This window comes from Canis aureus, chromosome 13 (genome assembly GCF_053574225.1).
Source record: "Canis aureus isolate CA01 chromosome 13, VMU_Caureus_v.1.0, whole genome shotgun sequence".
Lineage (NCBI taxonomy): Eukaryota > Metazoa > Chordata > Mammalia > Carnivora > Canidae > Canis > Canis aureus.
Window position 1 is genome coordinate 68,189,115 of NC_135623.1, and position 19,942 is coordinate 68,209,056.

General features: G+C 43.8%; 1 long non-coding RNA gene across 1 annotated transcript in view; it reads left to right on the forward strand.

The window, feature by feature from the left end:
- Positions 1 to 19,942, forward strand: part of LOC144282669 (uncharacterized) — a 53,009-nt gene that overhangs the window by 29,039 nt on the left and 4,028 nt on the right. Inside the window, exon 2 of the long non-coding RNA XR_013351176.1 lies at positions 18,777 to 18,907. This is a non-coding gene — a long non-coding RNA (uncharacterized LOC144282669). The remainder of the gene's footprint in view (positions 1 to 18,776; positions 18,908 to 19,942) is intronic.

A 19,942-nucleotide genomic window follows, 5' to 3' on the forward strand; every position in this document is an offset into this window, starting at 1 on the left:
TGCCGATGGCCCAAGGCCCGGTGCTCTCCGGGTCACAGGAGCGGGGCCAAGGTCGGGATGGACGCGGCCGAGACCAGGGCGCTCTGGCAGGAGGGGGCAGGAAGGAGCTGGCCCGCCCGTCTCTGGGCCAGAGAATCCCTTGCCTTCCACAGAAGGGGGGTCACCGAGTGGCACCGGAGGCTGCCGGGCAGCCGTCGGATCTGGGGCGCGGTTGCTCAGCCACCTGACCTTTGACCCCGACCACTAGGCAGGGGCAGCGGTCCTGGCCTGGCCTTGCTCCCAGCGCGGCCGACGGCTCCCACTCTGCCTGCCCAGTGAAGGGGACCTTAAGTGATCCTTGAACCCAAGGGGCGCCTTGCCAAGAACCAGAATAATCAGCCTGACTTAGTTTCACCCGAATCTAAGAACAAATGAGAAGAGTGTTCTAGGGGCGGCGGTTTGGTGTTAGATCGTCGGTCCCATCTCCCGGGGAACCTATGGCAGGTCCCGGCTCCCACTACCCCGTGGGCTCCGCAGGCCTTTCCAGGCCGCTCTGGGGCCCGCGCACCTCCTCGGCCGGGCTGGCTCTCAGGGCCCTTCGGGCTCCCCCGTCTCCGTGCACCCCAGCTCTTCCGCAGCTCTGCTGTCTGCTGGGGCTCTCAGCCGTCCCCGTCCCCCTGTCCCGTAACTCCCTGTTTCTGGTTGACGTTTCTGCTTGGGAGCGCTCCCTCCCCTGCGCCCCCCAGCCCCAGCCCCCGCCCCAGGAGTCTCTGCCCGCGCTCCTCCTCCTCCTCCTCCTCCTCCTCCTCCTCCTCCTCCTCGTCCTCCTCCTCCTCCTCGCAGGCCGCAGGCCGCCCCCTCCAAGCTTTGCCCCACCCGCTGTCTGGTCTTTCCATTTTCTCATTCGCTTTTCAGTTCCAAGCCTGCAAATAACTGTCTTTCTGGTGCTGCTGCTGTTTGGCTCCGAGGAGCCCCACCTAGTTTATGCTCACGGCCTTCGTCCTGAAGCACACGCCGTGCGACTCGGTCACCCTTCTGTTGGCTCACGACCCGCTCCGTGACAAGAGCTACCTCTTTCCTGCCCCCGCACCCCCCACCCCGAGGAAACCCTGTATTTTGGAAGCAAGACTGGTATTTGACAGAAGAGCTCACAGGGCCCGAGCCCCAGGAGCCACGCACGCAGGCACGCAAGGCAAGGCACAGACCCCACAGGGTTCCTCTGGGTGGCATTTTAAGTCTCTTCTCTTCCTTTATTTGGCAGCTTTCCAAGGTTGCAACAGAACCATCGTCAACCTGCAGAACCACAAAGATGTGGCCCTTCTTCTTCCGGGGATGGAGAGCTCCCTTTAGGCTCTCCACGCGGCTTCTGAAAGAACTTTGCGATGGCATCACAGTCCAGCAGAGTGGTGCCACGTGCTTGTCATATCTCACGTGTGTACACAGCTCTGTTGTGCCTAACGTAGGTGATGCTTGTTCCTCAGTTAGGTTTTTACATGCAGCCAACTTTGGTCTTCGACAGACCATTCACCTGTGAAGTCTTATATTAAAACTCGTCAATTTAGAGTCCGTGCGAGTCAGGCCAATGGCTTTAAAACATTTATGGGGGAAAAAATAGTCCCCTTTCATGAACAGCATGAAGCGTTCAGACGGATTCCTCGAACTCAAATGCCGCAGGAAACTGTTCTAAGGTATAGGGAATAAATGAATAAATGAGTAAATGCTAATATGCATGGAGTAGGGCTGCCCGTGCATTTCATTCTGATCTTCGGGGTAATTTAAAACCTGCCCCCCCTTTTTTTCTTTTTGCAAAAGACTGTCCATCAAGTTCAAATATACAATGGTTAATGTGGATAAAAGACCATCAGGCATTTATATGAAACTACAAGACATCTTTTCAGCAGCCAGCTCAATTTGGGATTTAAATCCAAGCCCTTCAAAAGAAATAAAAAAAAAAAAGACCTATTAACACATTACACATTCTTTAAAGAAGAAAATCAGTATTTTACTTTTTTGACAGTTGAATGAAAGGATTTAGACATATTTCAAATGGAGGGAAAAAAGGCTTTAGTCCCTTTGTGGAATAGGAAGACAGATGTACTATACGGGGAAGACTGCACAGAGACCCGCGAGGGAAACCGCGGAGCATGTGTCCTCAGCCCCATCAGATCAGAACACGGTGGCAGCTTGTCTGTTGATTTCTTTTCTCTCGGCCCGAGTCACCTCCCACGAGCTTTACAAGCGCAGGGAATCTAAAACCAGCGTCTGAGCGGCTCTTCCTTCAGACATGTGCTAATTTATTAGAGATGATTTTGCAGTTGGCACATGGAGGGGAGGATGTATCGCTTTAACCAGATTGCAAAACTGCAACACAACAGTGAGCCTCACGTTAGTTAAATAAATAAGGGGGCGGCAAGCAGACGGGGGCATGGGGCTCGGAGAAGAGTCACTTTTTGTCACGTACGATAGATCATGTCGTGCCTGCTGTTCGGATACAGAATGAATATATATTTTAACAAATGCCCTTTTATGTGCACACGGAATATAGTAGGCACTCAACTAGTGGTTGAATGAAAATACCATTTATTATGTATGTATTATGTAATACTGCACGAATACATCATGTAGAAAGAAAAATTTGGTTTAATGTCATCAGCCACAGAGCTTATCAGCCAGCGCTTTTGATGTTTTGGGCCAGATGAATCTTTGTCGTTGGGGGTTAGCTGTGTACTGTAGGGTGGTTAGCAGCATCCTTGGCCGCTAGGCCCACTAGATGCCAGTGGCAATCCCCCCCTGTCGTGACAACCAAAAATGTTGCCAGATATTGGCAAATGTCTCCTGGATGGCGTGTCTCCTCTGGTTGCAAACCACCGATGAGAAAGGAAGCTACAATGAACACATTTGGGTTTTATCTACATGGCTCTCCATTCTTTCTCTTTTCAAGGCCAGTTTGTGGTTGAGTAGGAAGGATGGGTTCATTTTAATTGTTATGTTAATCTCCAAATAAGGCCACATTCTGAGGTACTGGGAGTGGGACTCCAATATACCTTTTTTAGGGCGGATGCGGTTCAAGTCCTAACAGTAGGATTCCAACTATTGTGCATTTAGTGCCAGAAACAACTCTCTGGCATTTAAGCACTAACTGCCTCAACTTCTACTCTCTGGTTGCCATGTTTGTCACATCTCTGCTTCCTGGGGAATGAAAATGGTATGATGTCTTTTGTGTGAATTTTCATGGCACCCAGAAGAGTGCTTGGCAAGGTTTTGTTTGAATGGAGGAGAAATGCTCCTTTCTGCAGAAGGGGAGGTGGTTTGTCACATTAGCTCTAACTGATGTCGATTCACATCAATGGACTTGTCTATTCTCTTCTTAAATCTAACTGGTTGGCACAGGGCTCCTGTTGAGTATTTATTATTTTTCTACTTTTTTTTTTCATTTTTAATTGAAAAAAAATTAAATGCACAAACATTTGTAAAATGAACAGAACACATTCAAATAGGACAAAAGGATGCATAATCAATGATCTCTTCAATTCTCTGGTCTTCCCCAAAGGCGACAATTGTTGACAGTTTCTTATATATTCTCCCAGAATATTCCCATATCTAGAAAATATGCTGACATTATTTTCCATGTCATCTGATTGATCCCTCTTCAAGTCTAAGCCTGAACTGCCCAGACTGCCCCCTCTTACTTCCTCCCCTCCCACATGCACACTAGAAAAATGGCAAGAAACTAGACACAGAGAGCACATCCTCAAAGACCAAGGTTCAAGCCTGTGATCTGTATAGGTATGAAATAAAAGCCACAGAGAGAGGGTATGCATAAAACCAAACATTTGCTAAGAGCAGTCTGAAGGCGCTTTCTGGATCTGCCGTGAGCCAGAGCCACAGACAGTACAGAATGCGGAGAATGCAGTGGGAGCTGTGAGACTGGCTGCAGAGATCCTCAGGAGGCCTGGATAGGAGCGGATGCTGCTTGAGAACCTGGACACTGTTGAGAAGTTCTTGAAGAGCCAAGAACAGTGCCAGCAAGGCAGGCTCTTCTGAGCACCAGCATCATCTCTGGCTCAGGTGTCCCCATAGAACACATTGCCTGGAATGATTTGCTTCACGGTGAAAGATCCCATAGTGCAGCAAGAACCTCCCAAATCCAAGTGGAGGAGGGGGAAAAACTGCCAAAATTCTTAGTTCTGACTGAATTGGCAGAAGTTGCACAAACTAGAAAACCCTAATGAAGAGAAACCTGTAGCATCTGATTTAAGGTTCAAATATGAATATGGTGCCTCATTTTCAAAGACGAAGACACTGCTTTGATATCTATTGAACAGAGGCATGGAGTTATTTCTTGGTAATACAGAGTGGATTTGTGCTAAATCTGCCTCTTCTTACCATGTTCCTATGGTACCACTACCATGTAGTGGTTGGCATGGATTGGCAGTTGGCAGCAAGAGACTTAGGGTCTATGACCCTGGGGAAGGACGATTACACCTGACAGCAATCGACCTCAGGGTCTAGGGAAACAGCATTAGCTCGCTGTCTTCATCGACTTAGCTAGTGCTATCAAAACCATACATATTTAAAGCTCAAAACACAAGTACTATGGGCAAAATATGTCTTTTAATCTAGTAAGATTTGTGGAAAGTTTTATCTAATAACTAGAAAAAATCAAACAGAAGTAATGTTACATTTTGCTTAATGGGAAGTTAAACATTGCAAATAGGATATGTTTTCCTGGCACATTTTTATTAATTTTTATCCGCATATGCAACCACAGACCGAGTAATTGTAAGCTTTGCTAGCTTGCATTTTTAGAACTCTAACAAGGAAGACTATCATTATTTTGCTTTCATTCAAACATCATAATTTTTCAGGCTAAACTTAAAATTTTATGGAAAAAGGTTTATAGTAGGCTATTGATAATTCATGCCCAAAGCAGCCTTAAAAGCACTAGACTATTTGAAAGTCTATCTTCTGAATTTTCCCCCCAAAGCTTGTCTAGAATTATCAGCACAAAGAATCCCCCATGTTCAAAAGCTTTAAGATGAAAATACTTAGTACCTATTTATAAGTCATTGAGGGGCACCTTGGTGGTTCAGTCAATTAAGCATCTGCCTTTGGCTCAGGTCATGATCCCAGGGTCCTGGAGTTGAGCCCCACATTGGGCTCCCTGCTCATTGGGGCATCTGCTTCCCCCTCTCCCTCTGCTCATGCTCTCTCTCATTGTCTCCCTCTTTCAAACAGATAAAAACTTTAAAAAGTAAGTGATTGGATTTTCTTTATCTTGTAGACTTCTGGAATGGTGATAGAACTTGTGAACAGCAGTTAGTTAGCCTCTCACAGGCAGTTGAACATCCTGCTGGGGTCCCAGTACTGGGAAAATGCCCACTGACAATAGCAATTGCTGCATTCGTGACTTGTCTAACTCAACTAATTGTCCTCTGGGATAAGCTCGGAAAAACTCAATTGGTTGTCCTTTGGGATAACCTTGGAAAAAATGCATGACCTGTCCAAACCATTTTGCTAGATGGAATTCTAAAGTGGGCTCTGAGACACGTCCTCCCTGCTCTCCTCCAACAGGTGGACATTTCCTATACAACCTCTTCTGCTTGATGGTGGGCAGCACCTGTGAATATGATGGGCTAGTCACTTCCATGATTCTTTTATGCTATGTAAGACCTTGTGTTAGAAGTCTGGAGGGAGAGATGGAAAGCCAGAAAGGCTCTGTCCTACTGGCCTCGAAGATGCAATCTGCCACAATGTAGGGAAGGCCGTATGGCAGCAAACCATGGGTAGCCTCCAGGAGCTGAGAATGGGCCTCAGGTAGAAGTCAGAAATCAAAAGAGTACCTCAGTCCTGTAACCACAAGGAGCTGAACTCGGCCAACAACCAAGAAGCTTAGAACACCCTCGACCTCAGATGAAGTCCCAATCTGGCTGACAGTTTGCAGTTTTGTGAGACCATAAACAGAGGGCCAAACAGAAATGTGCTGGAGTCCTGACCCTCGGAAATTCTGTTAATAAAGGGGTCTTTTGTTAAGCTGCTAAGTTTGTGATGATTTGTTACGCAGCAATGGAAAACGAATACAAATCATTCTTACCTAGAAATCCAAATTCTATCATGTATTCTGAAAGTTTTCAGGTTACATATGGCATAATGTGGGGCACCATCAGATAGGCTACCTAAGATGAAATCTCGTTTAAACAAAATATTATTGGATGTTAGTCATCATGTTATCTAAGGAAATAGGAAGTTGAATACCTAAAGCAGAACAATATGAGCATGGCACAGCGTTTCGTAAAGCAGGACACTGATAATCTCCATCGATTTGAGAGCTCTCTGAGTGAAATACTTTATTTTGGACTTTGTTGCAAGTTATTTTTTAATGGAAAAGAGAGAAGTGGAGATTTAGAAGGGGAAGACCTCCTCATGTTGAGGATGAAATAATAGGAAAGATGTGCCTTTCAAGCAACTCTAAAGAAGATGATGATTCTCATGCACAAAGACCTGGGGACAGGCTGGATGCTTGAGTTCTAGAGAGGGAGCTTGGCGAATATGGCCTCCGGTTTTTTTTTTTTTTTTTTTTGTGTGTGTGTGTGTGTGTGTGTGTGTGTGTGTGTGTTTTTAATCATTCTCCGGTCTGGGCTCTGGGAAGGAGTTAAACCTTTATAAACATCTGTGCTCAGATGGGGAGGAGACCAGAGGAAAATCAGGAATGTGTTCACCTAAGTTCTTGGTAAAATACATTCACAAGATGTTATCCAACAGTTTCTGTCTTGAACACATCAATGTTCCTTTCATGGTGAGTGAGTCACCACCACCTGCAGCGTATGAACGCTTGTCTAGTCTACTACCATCTTAGGTAATTAACTATCCTGTCAAGGCCTCAGTTTTCCTTCCTGTGAAGTATGGAATGACCACACTTACTTATGCTGCTCCCACAGATAATGGAGCCAACAGTGAAGGCATGGGTGGTGAGTAGATAGGAAAAGAGTTGATCTGATTGATGGCCAGTGAGAAGTTAAAGGAAGCACCCACATTGCAGAAGTTGAACTTTGTATTTTGGCTGAGGAAACCATAAAGAGTCGAATGAGCAGACAACACTTTTTGTAGGGAATAGTGCAAATAGAAAACAAGTGTTGGGTGATGATAGCGGAGTAGTGGCAAGATGTGACTCAGCAAATTGCAGACAGGAAATGGGTTTCCTCCAGGTGACAATGTCTTTATCTGATGGTAGATAGTGTTGGCAGAGGGGAAGAAGGCTCACTGGGGACATGAGGAAGGAATTGCTGCCATCAGTAAATATTTTGGTGACAGGGTCCTGTGGATACTTGTAAGGAAGGAAAGGTGAAGAAGTCGGGGCCACAGTCCAGTCATTAGAGAAGTACTCATTGTTTTGAAAAAAGAAAATGGTAATAATAAATGGAGATCTGCAAAGAGGACTAGAAACATGGAAAAAATATGCTGTGATAATACTAGTTTGAGTTCCTAGTGCTGGACCTATTTTCCAATGAGAAGATGGAGGTAATCTCAGGAGAAAATCAGCAGGGTAAATGAAAAGAATTTGGTCAGTGTGGAAGGTTGCTTAATTAGTATTTGCTAGCTGACTTTCCAAAGGATGAAGAATGTGGGTACGGCTTTTATAAGCAGTTAGGAAGGCAGGGCACGGTTGTGCTGAAGACAGGCTATGTGGTCAACTCTGCACACTTGGCCTTCTTCTACTCCTGGCTGCTTGCCTTTTTGGTAGGTAGATAAGACCTCAAAGCCCAATTATTTTGCGAGTCATAGAAACGCATATAAAAGTCAGTTGAAGAGGAGGTCGTAATGTTAAAAATGAGGCGTGTGGATAGAATTTATCCATGTCAGTATCATCCTCCATCATTGTCATTGGAAATTAGCTCTACTCTCTTTAGTAAGGAAGATGCATAGAAAAAGTCAAACCAGACTGCGCTACACATATCAGATATAAAGGATGTTACACAATACCCAGTTTTGGTCATTCTGACAACATTTTCTTGACTCCCGAATAGGAGATAAAGAGAATCTTCCAAATATAGATTCATTAAAAAGTAGAATAAAAAGTTATGACATTCCAAAAAAGAGTGGGATTTTAGAGACAATTTTAGTCTAGTGCAAGTATTTAAAGTACTTTGAAAGCCAGGGATGATATTTTTTTTTTTTTTTAAAGAGGTGAGGCAAGGAATGGAGACTATACATTACATATATCCATGAATGTAAACAGTTGCAGGGCATATTTCAAATTCCTGTAAGATATTGTGTTGTTGAGCAAACTTATTCATTTACTCTGTTGCATTTCTTTCAGTTTGACCAACCATTCGTCCTTATCCCAAGAAGTACTCTCATGACCAGAACACCGACTTCATGACTATCTTAAAATGTCATGGCCTCCATTTTGACCAGCCTCAGACCTGGGCCAGTCACGCCATGTGCTTTCCCTTCTCTCCCTCCCGTCCCATAGAACATAGTGGAGAAAGACTCCAATCTGTGAGATGCTAGCTGACTCTAATTCCATATCCCTAAATGGGCTCTTCATGGATGCACAATGTCCTCTTTTTTAAGTTACTTTAAAGTTCCCTAGCTCACGTCTGAGAAAGGCTATTCTCAAACTCTCATGTAGCTCAGGTCCTCAGCCCCACCTCCGTATCTCCAATATCAGCAGAAGACTTGTGTTCCTTACAGGTGTCACGTACTAACTAGATGGACGTTGGCTGTTAATTTCAAAGCTGTCAGGAAGTTTGAACATCGTCTTGTCTAGCTCCTCAATTTACAGATAAAGAAACTATGGGTTAATTCCCTAGGTAACATGGAACACTATTCCAACAGGTTATAGGAATTTATAGGATTCCATCAAAAAGCTGTTGTCTTGACCTGGTAATTCACTTTCGCTAATTTACCACCCCTTAAATAGAGAAAATAGCAATAGACCAGATTTCTTCCCTGCTCCTTAATTTTTTTCCTAAAAAAAAAAAAATCACAATGTTATCTCTAATATCTTGAGTCTAATATCTAATATACCATCAAAAAGCTGTTGTCTTGACCTGGTAATTCACTTTTGCTAATTTACCACCCCTTAAATAGAGAAAATAGCAATAGACCAGATTTCTTCCCTGCTCCCTAATTTTTTTCCTAAAAAAAAAAAAAAAATCATAATGTTATCTCTAATATCTTGAATCCCAAGTCCTGCTTCTCAAATTTACTTTGCCGGTTGGTTGCTTTGAGGTGATTAAATTGCATTCTAAAAATCATCCTCTTGAAAATGCTTTCTACTGCCATGTACTACAGTTCTGAAAGGAAAGAGTTTAAAAGTGTTTTTGGGGTGCCTGGGTGGCTCAGTCGGTTAAGAGTCCAACTCTTGTCTTGCTCAGCCATGATCTCAGAGTGGTGAGATTGAGCTGGCATCTGGCTCTGTGCTCCGCAGGGAGTCTGCTTGAGGTTCTCTCTCTCCCTCTGCTCCTCTTCCACTCTCTCTCTTTTTCTCTTGCTCTCTAAAATAAATAAATAAATCCTAAAAAAAATAGAAAAGTGCTTTTAAATATCTGAATATTGGCTATTAGGTAGAGGAATGTTTGCTCTCATCTGATTCCAAAAAGCAGAACTTGGGTCAGTGGGTAAAAGATACAGGGATGCCCATTTACGCTCAATATTCAATCAATTGGCAACTATTTCTGGCACCTACTATATACCAGGCATTATTCTAGAAGCTGGGAATACAGTGGTAATAATATACAGCCTCTCCTTTCTTGGGGCTTATTTTCTGTGCTGCATCAGATAATCAATGAAAACCCACATCGATCTGTATCTTAATGTCGAGTGACAAGAAGCAATAAGAAGAAAAATAAAGATGGGTAGGTGAGGAGAGTGTGACCGGCAAGCCTCTCCGACAAGGTGACATTCAAGCAGATACCTCAGTGTAGTTAGGGAGCAGGTCATGCAAAGGCCTGTAGGGATGTTGTTCCCGTCAAGCACTGGGAGGGGCAAGTAGTCTTAATTTGGGAACACAAGAAATTGGCTTCTTTGTGATTTTGTGGATCCACCATCCTAGAATTGTTTAGTGTCTGGATTACCTTCCAGGGAGTTTAAGAAGATACTCCCACATTAGTAGTTGATGGAAACTAGTCAACCTTGAGACTTTTTTTCCAGCCTTCAGATTCTGTATGTTTACCTGATAAAACCATATGGCTTAGAACTTAAAATAAGAAAAATTTAGGAGAAGAAAAGATGCAAAAATGTCTTTGGGAGATGTGAACAATAAAACTATAGGTTGGAGACTATTTACGTATGACCTTGCTCCTTGTTGACATTCACATTTGGGGATCAAATACAGCTAAATATAAAATAGGATGGGGGCGTGATGAATCAGAAGTTAAAGTAATTTAGGTCATTCAGTTACGCACAGATGCATAACTACTCGCCAAATGATTCAGAAGTCATAGGAAATGACTTATAAGGGCTGATACCGAGCTTTGTATGGGAAGTAATTTTATAAGAAACAATTGTTTATAACTCCTGCATGATGCATCATTTTAAATTAGAAAACCAGAAATGGTTGAAGAAGTATTTATAAATTTCTTTGAGCTCTTCTAAGGCAAGTGTTGCCACAGATTTTCATTTTTATTTCAAATTTTTCCTTTAATTTTTTAAAAGCCAGGCAGCACATAAAGATACTTAGAATCACAATTTATTTATACCGTTGGAGCCTAAAAAAAATGGACTGATTTATGTTTTTGTGTGTGAGCCTGAGTAAAAGAAATATATTTTAAAAATTAAATTGAAGAATGTTGATTATTTCCTAGAAAACTTCTAGAATTGTAACATTTTATCTTTTGGAGTAGAAAGTGCATGCCATAAGTGATAGGTAAAAATGTGAGCATATTTCAGCATCAGAACTTGGCATTAAAAATAGCCTTACATGGACAATATTTGTACCTCATGTCTGAACTTGAATCGAGTAGTTTTGCAAACCAGCAGGAGCTCCATTGTTTTATGCAGATGTACCATCTTTCTCCCTCCAACTCGAACACCCATCAAAATCAGTGAAAACTATGCATAGAAATTAGGAAGTGCACACAGTGGGAGGGAGAATAGAGACCAGTAGACATTACAGAGGAGGAAAATTGAGGGCCGAAAGTGTAAAATATTTGTGAAGCATCACATTGTCAGTCAAAAGAAAGTGCCAGGAATTGAACACACAAGTTTCTCGTCTCTGGGCCAAGTCCAAGCTAATTCTCCCCCTTAACTGACATTTATGGAGAACAGATGTGGTGCCACTGTAGTGTATGTGAAATTAGTTCTGCTTACTTCTTTTCTGAACACATATGTGTATTACACATGTATATTTAGCTAAAGAAGGACCATATCTTGCCAAGTTCTCATCCAACATATTTTTCTAGTAGCTTAGGGGATGACTAGAAGAACTTGGGAATGAGGCCAAGGGATGATAAATGAGAGGGGTCAGGCCAAAATGGAGGTGGGGAGATGTCATGCTTTTAACACGCATGGTTGATGGCATTGTTCCTGCTCTGCCTTTGTGTTTTCAAATGAGGGTATTGCCAGGGAGACCAATGAACCTGAATTGTATGAAATGTAAAAGATTACAGAAGAGAAACAGCTGCTCAAAGCCAAGTTTGCTTTCAGGGCATGTCTTTCATGGAGACCACAGGCCTTCAATCTAATGAAGAGTGAGAATAATTTGAACAGTGAGTGAAATCAAACAATTAACAGAGCCACATGGGGCCTGGCGTTACGGTTTAGGGAAGCATCCTGTACTTAGGGTTAGCAATTCACAAAATGATACGTATGCATCCCACGCCTCATTTGTGTAGGCTTGTGTCTTGTGTCCTAACGCTGGCGTGGGTATAGGAGGGGAAAACTCATGTCGAGAATCCATCTCAAATTCATCCACAGTAAATGGCACTTAGATACCATTGGCAGATTGAAGCTGTGGGTAATCTAAAGAATGTTTGTCATGTTTGCAAGGAATTTCTGACCTCCTAGCATTTGCACAGGCTGTTCCCTCTGGAAAGAAAACTTGTGCATTCAACCTACATTGGCAAACCCTTGGTTCCTTTCAGATGCTGCTCTGGACATTTCTCCTAGAAAGCCTTCTCTGGGCCCCACACCGGGTCAAGGGTCCTGTCCTTGTCTGTATGTAGCTCTTACTGTACTTACTGCAGTTCTTGTTGATGTCCTTGAAGACAGGAATGACTGTAACCTGACATGCTGGCAGTTTTGGTGGCCTCCAAACCTGGACGTCTTCAGATTTGCTGGAGCTCAGGGTCAAGGGGAGGAGGGGGGAAAAAATGAAAGTTATTTGAAGGGGTCAGATTATGGAGGATCTCAAAAAACTCACATAAGGACTTTGGTTATCATCCAAACATCTACTCAGTGTAAAGCAGAGCTCATCAACATCCTAAAGCATGTAGTAATTTAGCCGAAGCAGAAATAAAAAAAAACAAAATCAAGTGATTAAAAATATATTTCATGGCAGATATCAGAAACTCATGGGGCCCCATTTAGTTCTATTGGCACTTTATCTTTCCAGGCATATGCTCTGACATTTTATGGGACAGGAGCCAGCTGTTGTTCCTTCTCATAAAATGGACCCTTCGGTGCTTGAGAGATGGAGACTGTGGTGCTGAGGTGTGTACTCGCTCTGCAGAGCAACCTGTCCTGTCATTTTGTTCTTCTCTGCGTGTTCCGGGAGCAGAGGACTCCGAGGCAGGGGGCACCGTTTCCCTTAAGGGTTCTCTCGGCCTCGCCCCTGCCAGCACCTTCTTCTGGACTCAACCATCTGCACTCGGGGGCTCACTTCGCTGAATGCTGACAACTCTCCCTGTTCTCGGACAATATGAAAAATTGCAACTGAAAGGTTGTCCTTCTCTGCTTTAGGTTCGCCTATGAGAGTCACCATATGATTACCTTCTGGAAACTTTGTCATGGTTCTGTTTTAAAGAACAAAGACTTTTCTTTGTTTCTCTGACTTCTGGAATTCTCAGCCGGGTGTATCTCTTTTGTTTATAGCAATCTCAAATGGTAGGCAGTGCCACTTTGGTTTTAATTTTCGTAGGCCTTGTCATCTGGTCGGGTAGGTTTTGTAGGCAGCCAATTATGGCCAGCTCTATAATTTCCTTCTTGCTACTGTGGCTTAGGACCATTGAATTAGCCATAAATCTTAGCATGCCCTTTAGATGACAACGTAAAACAACAGTACAGTTGGTGGGAACAATAGCCCATAAAGGGTAAGTAATACTGGAACCCTGCTGGCCTTGACATTCTGACAGAGCAGGATACCCTGAGGAAGCCCCAGTGGAGCCAACCTTTATTGGCCCGTGGACGGGAAAAGAATGGGAGAATGGCAAAGTCTGGAGGAGCCATTTCATACATGACAAGATACATTAGGGAGGAATAAATAAAGTCACTCTTGGCTTCAACTTGCAAAGTGACAGTCGAGATCACTTCATCTACGGCAAGTGTAGGGTGGAACTTACGCTTCGTTCTTTGATGATTTTGAAGAGAAGATAAAGTACCATATATGTAAATTAAAAAAAGCAGTTTGATCATCACATCTTGTAGAGCGTGAAGGCCAACTTGAGACTAACATACATAGTATTTTGAAAAAGGTTATTCTATAAAGTCTGCTTAACTTTGAACTTTAAGATAACTTTTAAATTAGCTTTGACTTCAAAAATATTTAAATGGGAGAACACATAAAATAGAGGTGGATAAAGATCCTTCTATGCATTTTATTGAACTAATTTTTTTCCCCACTTAAGAGTCTTAGGAGAATAATTAATTTTTTTGGCACCATTGTTACACACTATGTATAATCGATTCAATACTGTGTCAAATTGAGGTCCCAGTAGTAAGGGGAATACGTCTGTCTGCCTGTAGGTTAAACTTCCGTCAGTGGACTTAGGCACCGAAGTGGATCATGTCCCTTGTGTTAGTTTCTTGTGACCGCTGTAACAAATTGTCACAAACATAACAGGAATTTATTCTCTCACAGTTCTGGAGGCCAGAAGTCTGAAAGTGGGGCATTGGCAGAGCCAGTGGGGAGGACTCTTTCCTCGCCTCTCCAGCTGGTGGTGGCTCCTGGCATTCCTTAGCTTGCGGCAGCGTAACTAACCTCCGTCGTCTTTGATCATATGACCTTTTCCCTCTGCCTGTCTGGGTCCTTTTCTGACTCTTGTAAGGACATTTTCCCTGGGTTTAGGGTTAACCCTAATCTGGTATGATTTCATCTTGTTCCTTAACTAATGATGTCTGCAGAGATCCCATTTCCAAGTAAGGGTACAGTATGAGGTTCTGGGTGGGAAAGAATTTTGAGGGTGATAGTGTTCAGCCCATCATAATAATCATGAATTAAATCTGTCAAAAGGTAAATTAGAATCATTTGGCGTGCTCTAGACTTACAGGACTCTAGGTCGTTGCCTAATAAATGTTTATCCCGTCACACTTGAGGGGTTCTCGGGATAAGGAGGAAAATCAACGTTGGAGTGCAAATATTAAAAACATTAGAAAGTAATAGATACCTCACATTTCTAAAATTAGACCAGAACTTATTCATAAAGAGATCACATTCACCTATTTTTCTTTTCTATTGACTTTTTGGTGGATCCTCATGTGAATTCTTTAATTCTGATCTTAGCAAAAATTTGGAGCAGATATTTGAGGTCTTTTTCTGTACTAAAGTAGATATAGTAGAAGAATGACCCGGTGCAGATTTGAGCTTATACTTATGTCTGACTATCTGAATGTTTTTCAACACAATTATCAGAGTAGATATAGCTATTTCTACAGTTCTTAAATACTATATTTTATTCATTAATACAGTTGGAATAGCACACTAGTATTTTCTAACGTTGATATTTAAAAAGAATTTTGTAATTCTTTCTTTCTTTCTTTTTTTTTTGTAATTCTTTCTTATAAGTGTGCTACACAATGTACAAAGTCATGAGTATATTTTCTAAGGATGGATGTTGGTAATTTCAAATTGCCCCGTAGTTTGTTGGTGCAGTCTGTGTGCGTCATCGAGACCCTTATGAAGTCAAGAACGTGTGATCTGAGAGTTTCCTTTCTTACTCATTTTTATCTCTTCACTTACCTGTTGTTCTCAGTTGGTTCCATTGAATTAGAACTGATCCACATGGGTGGTCTTGAGATAATTGATAATTGTGCAGTTAACGAAACAGAACATCGTTTTCAGTTCTAGTCTGGTGAATTGTAGTAGACTGTGCGAATGTGTGTAAGGATAGGTCATTGTCTATACTGTATTTCTCACAGTGTCAGAATATTTCTCAGACATCAGAACTGAATACATTAATTATTCCTAGATACTGAGTTTAGGTACAGGCCTGTACCTAAAATAAATGTCCGTATTTCTATAAAACTGTCAAACTCCTTTGCTCCCTATCTATGAATGGAAGGGGTGGTGAGCTCTGCGTGCCTCGTGTACATTCTGGTATCCTCTACAGTGCTGAGCATAAGACCTTTGTGACAAATGTACATTCTTTCAATACTTGATGAATGAAAATCAGAAACGTCATTTTAGACAGAGCAAGCACACACAGACATCAATGGGTAGTGATGACCTTGAAATCTCCAAGAAAAGGAGCCTCTCATTCAGTCTCCTAAATTTAAGCAGTGAGGAAAAAAGTCAGTGGTTGGCTCAGAGCTCTGTTTTAGGCATACGATTACCAGGACTTGCATCCAGTTGCAGGACAGCATATTGGACTCCCAGAAAAAGCACCTATTGTCTGCAAGTGGGTGATTTCTGGTCCCGGGTGCACTTTCTCTTGACGTTTTCTTGGGGGGAGAAAGACCACTGCAGAGGCCGGGCCCCCACTCCTGCTATGGGTCTTGGAGGGCAGCTCTGCTGTGCTGAGGACTTCAGCACCTTGCATCCCCCCCCCACCCCCCGCAGCAGTCCTCCCCGGTGCAGCCCAAGGGGGTCTACTTGGGGCAGCCAGCTCTGTGAGGCCAGGTGCCAACCGGGCTCCATCCCAGTGGCGAGACCTTTGTGTTTAGGAGCTGGGTCCTAGGTCGCCAGGGCACATCCGGAGGCTGGGGAGGCTGTGGTGTGGCACGGAGGGGCCCGAATCCAGGCGGCCTATCTCCCCGCCGGTGCCAGAGAGCCTAGGGAAGACCCAGTTTGGTATGGTGGGTGTGCTGTCAGAAGCCCTGGTCAGGGAGTTAGACCAGGGAGCAGCGACCGCTCTGATCCTTCTCTTTAGTAGCAGTGATTGCTCTAGACTTCGGGTTTGGGTCCTGAAGGCCAGAGCCTGCGGCTAAGGGAGGTAGAGTCTGCGTTTCTGCGATGCTACATTTGCCTTGTGACAGGCCCTGGGTTGCCTCACAAGAGGTGGATCCACCACCTGGAAGGAGGAGCTGATTCCTGCTTCACGGTGGAGTTCCTCGTGTAACAGAAACAGGGACACACCTCACTCAAATTGTGTTTTCTCTGCAGCGGGCCTGCTTGCCTGACCTGACGGCAGGATGTAGACGCCGCCGTCGGTGGCCGATCGGCACTGGAAGGGGGTCCAGAGCAGCCACCTCTTTGGCCCACTTGGCTCCCTTTGACCCCCTTTGTCTCCGGATCCCTTGGCTGCCGGTGTCCCAGCTGCAGGGGGGGAGCCTCCGCGCTTGGTTACGTGGCCCCTGCTGGCACTGAGCCTGGGCTGTTCACACCCCTGCGGGCCTCGGCCCACTCTGAGCCCACTCAGGCGCGCTCTTCTTTCCGGTTTTATCATCAGTGTATTGGAAGATCATAGGCAGTAAGGACCACCGAAAGTCGGACTCTCTAGACACTGTGATGCTAAGAGGCAAACAGGCTCTAACCTCACCATTTCTAATAGTATAGGAGCTTGGCTTTATTTAGTAACATGTTTCCTTCATTACAACATTTATTTGTAATTTTTTTAAACTTTTTTTTTTTTAATATTTTACTTATTTATGAGAGATGGAGACGGAGACAGACAGGGAGAAACCCAAGCAGACTCCCCCGCCCGAGCGGAGAGCCTGATGCAGGCTCCATCCTGGGACTCGAGGATCATGACCTGAGCTGAAGGCAGACGCTTACCCGACTGAGCCACCCGGGGCCCCACGACATTTTATTTTTATATAGTGAGTATCCCTCACTTTTCAAAAGATCGCATTAGGCCACTTTGCTTTTATGAGAGATCTACATTGGTACCTGTTTTCGTTAACTGAAAGAAACCTGAAGAGGATTTTTTGCTTTTATGAAAAAGGCTCAGAGTGAAAGCAGCGCTCAGCACTGGTTCCCCGGGGAGCCCTGACGGAGGCAGCAAGCGCCCCGGTGGCAGTGAGTGTGGCCCTGCTCCCCTGGGAATTAGGCTCAGCTGCCAGCTGCCAATTGTGTGTGCGAGCATCTGGGCTCTGCCTCCGCTGATTTTGTGCATCCCTTCGCAGGAGGTCTCCTAAGGTGTCAGAAGAGCTTAAGACAGGTTATACTTTTTGAATCTGGCAACACTCAAAACATTCTCTGCCTTTCCTTCTTTGCTTCCTGTCGTTTTGGTTTATGAGGGCCTTCCCTGGAGGACTCTACCCCCGGAGAGGGGCAGAAACCAGCGTTAGGCCAATGCCAGGTAAGCCACGTGGTTTCATCTTGTGCGCTCGATGTGGATATCCTTGTCATTAAAATAACGTATTAATTGAATTTAACATTGTTGTGTTTGTAAATGTTATTTGGGCCTTTGTACCAGTTCGGGATAAGGGGGAAATGCTGAAGATGGGGCCTCGTAGTGACCCTGAGAGTGGGTTGGTGACTGCAGCAGTCACTGCCTAGATAGATAACATCGGCGTGTGGACAAAGGGCAAATGCAAATCGAGAGAGAGAGAGAGAGAGAGAGAGAGAGAGAGAAAACCAATCACAGGAAGGAAGAAATATTTATGCAGAAATATTTAGAAATCAGAGGACTATGTTATATTGAAATAAACTTGTATCTTAACATCAAGAAAATTTAAAATAATGTGACAAATTTCCTTGTGATCCATACACAGTCACATTACTAAGCTCATATAACAGAGTTAAGCAAAAATACCTAAAGACCTGGAAAAGACCATCTAATCGCAGGTTATCTGCGATCAAATCCCTGTCCGCTCATGATCCCGCATAATTCAGGAAAGACTTATTCCCCACCACATACAACAGCTGGAAAGGGTGATACAGATTAAGGAAATCATTGCGGACCCCAGAAGATTTACACTTTGAAGATAAAATGAGCAAAAAATACCTCAAGTACTAAGCGGAGCATCATAAGCACACAAGACACGCAAATACAATCTTCCTTAACTTCCAAGTAAGATTAAGTCAGTTCTGGTTAGGGATCAAAAAGGACTTCATGATGGGCCATAGCTCCCCTCACCACCACCACGTTCAGACACAGATAAGTAATTATTGCCGAGAAACATACGGAAACATATATAACCTCACTAATAACCGAAGGAATATGAGTTAAATGCAGTGGGAAGAATTTGTTTTAAATTCCCAAGTTTATCTCTCCCTCTGTCAGGCTTGTGGCTCAGTAAGGCCCACCTTGGCCACCTATAGAAGATCGGAGCCCACATCACTCTCTTTTCCCTGCCTCGACTTACTTTCTTCATAATCCTAACACAGTAGGGAATTGTCCCTACACAGACCACGTATTACATCCTACACTACATGTACACTATATGTATTTTAAATATATAGTATTTTACATGATTTATATTGAATACAAAATAAATACAATTTTGAATAAAATACAATTTTGTTTGTTCCACAGATAAAACATGTAAACCAGGAAATGACAAATGTCGACCTCATCTGTGAAATGTGAGCTTGAGAAAGGGAAGGAGTCCGGTGTACTCCTGTTCACTGCCGTATCCTCAGCTCCCAGAGCAAACCTAGTAGAAGGTAGGTGCTTAATAAATTTCTGGAATGAACGAAAAAAACAAATGGCTTAAAGCAAGTCTTCCATTTTTTCCGTCCACACGGAGAGCCAAGAGATCATAAGATCTCCAGATTAGAAATCCAATTAGTGGGGAATGGATTCGTGCTTAGGTCTCTGGCATTTTCTAAGCCCTAATTCTCAGAACAAGAGCACGGAGGGTTCTTGGGCAGTGAGAAGTAATAAAATGATCCTTGCTTCTCTCTCAGTATTCCTCCTTAAGCACATGTCACCTCAGAAACCTTACAGTGAGGAAGCGCTGCCCGCAGAAGGGGTTCAGGCCTTCCCAGTGCCCCCAAGACCCCAGTGCAGCCGGGAAAGCCTCCACCCCTGACAACAATAGGATACCTTGCCCAACAGCAAACTGGCTACGGTTAACAAGGCCCGAGCGTGAGCCTGCAGACAGCTAGTGGGAGTGACTTGGCCTGAAGTTTTAAATCGTTTTGTGACATTTAACCAATGTCAATATTTTTCGTTTTAGAAATTCCTTTTTGGGGAATGCGTACTTGTCAGTAGCCTGAGACGGCAGTGTGTGAAGTGGTTATAGGCATAGACTTTGTAGGTCAGAGCAGTCGAGGCCACACCCTGCCTTCTGCACGCACCCGTTGGCGTTGGGCAAGTGACCTACCCCCCTCTAGGCTGTTCCTGCCTCACGTATGGAATGGGCCTCACGAGAGTGAGGGCTCAGGGAGGTAATGCAGGTATTTAACACCGTGACTGGCACGGAGGAAGCAGTGAGTAAATGATGGCAAGTATGATTGTTAGACATGCACAGAGAGATTAATTTCAGCATTATTTGTCGTTGTGGAAAATTAGAATCAAACTGAATATCAAGAAATAGGGAACAGGGTAAATACCTTTTGTCATTCATGCTATGCACAACTATAGAGCAGTTAATAAGAATATATATATGTTTAAAAGATTTTATTTATTTGTTCATGAGAGATGCAGAGAGAGAGGCAGAGACAGAGGCAGAGGGAGAAGCAGGCTCCATGCAGGGA